The following is a 957-nucleotide window of genomic DNA, read 5'->3' as shown; positions in this document are numbered from 1 at the left end:
ATAGAGGGTCCCTGTACCAAGGGTTTCTGCTGAATATGGTGACAAAAATAAATAGGCAGTCGCGGACAATTATCCAGGGGTGGTTCTGAAGGAATTCACCCCCAAGCGGATGTGTGAAAACCGTGCCGAAAGCTGAATCGCACCTGGGTGAGGTGTATAGAATGGTGACTCTGGGATACCGGGCGATTTCTCAGAGTACGTAGCCTTATCCTTGCATGCGGGGCTCTACAAGGATGGACGAACCCCTTTCCCTAGCTTCTCGTGGGAATAACAATGACAACACCAAACATAGTTGTAGTAAGTGCGGTTCAAAACAAAAAAACGCGCAGGGCTCCCGACAATAGGTCGGCCAACAATGCCGACCAATCTGAGGCTGGGGGAGCTAATGAAAATGGATTCAATGCAATGGTTCGGCGGGATCCCGCGACCTTTGGGTGGACGGAGCAACTGAATCACGACTTGCTAGAGTGCTATGATGCGAGTGCCGCCCTTGCACGGGGTTACATGGCACGGCTGCATGCTCTGTAGTGCGAGAAACACCCGGAGCTATCGCACTTTTCGCAGTAACGTCGGCGAAACCATGCTGAATTAGTTCGTAAAAGGGGCTATGTAAGCGGAACGCCTACTCTACCACAGTTAGAACAAGCTGGCAACAAAGAAAGAGAGGCGACACTAAGACCAACCGCGGGCAGGCAACCAATAGATGAAGAGCGATGCTTTACAACCCATAGAAACATCAACACCAAGGTTTCCCTCAAGCCTGAAGATCTGGCTGAAATGGATGACAAGCTTCGTGGACATTATTATGGTGAATCTGACCTCTGGGCTATCAATTATTGTGTGTATAATGCAGCGAGAGCTTTGGCCGATGCTACCCGTGAAACAAAACCAACGGCTGATCATAAGACCAAAAGACGAATGCATCAAATTGCCATAAAGATAGGCTGGGCAAGACAG

Source organism: Belonocnema kinseyi, chromosome 2, assembly GCF_010883055.1.
Source record: "Belonocnema kinseyi isolate 2016_QV_RU_SX_M_011 chromosome 2, B_treatae_v1, whole genome shotgun sequence".
In the NCBI taxonomy this organism is placed as follows: Eukaryota; Metazoa; Arthropoda; class Insecta; order Hymenoptera; family Cynipidae; genus Belonocnema; species Belonocnema kinseyi.
The sequence above is the reverse complement of the archived record's forward strand: the minus strand, read 5'-3'. Positions refer to the sequence as shown.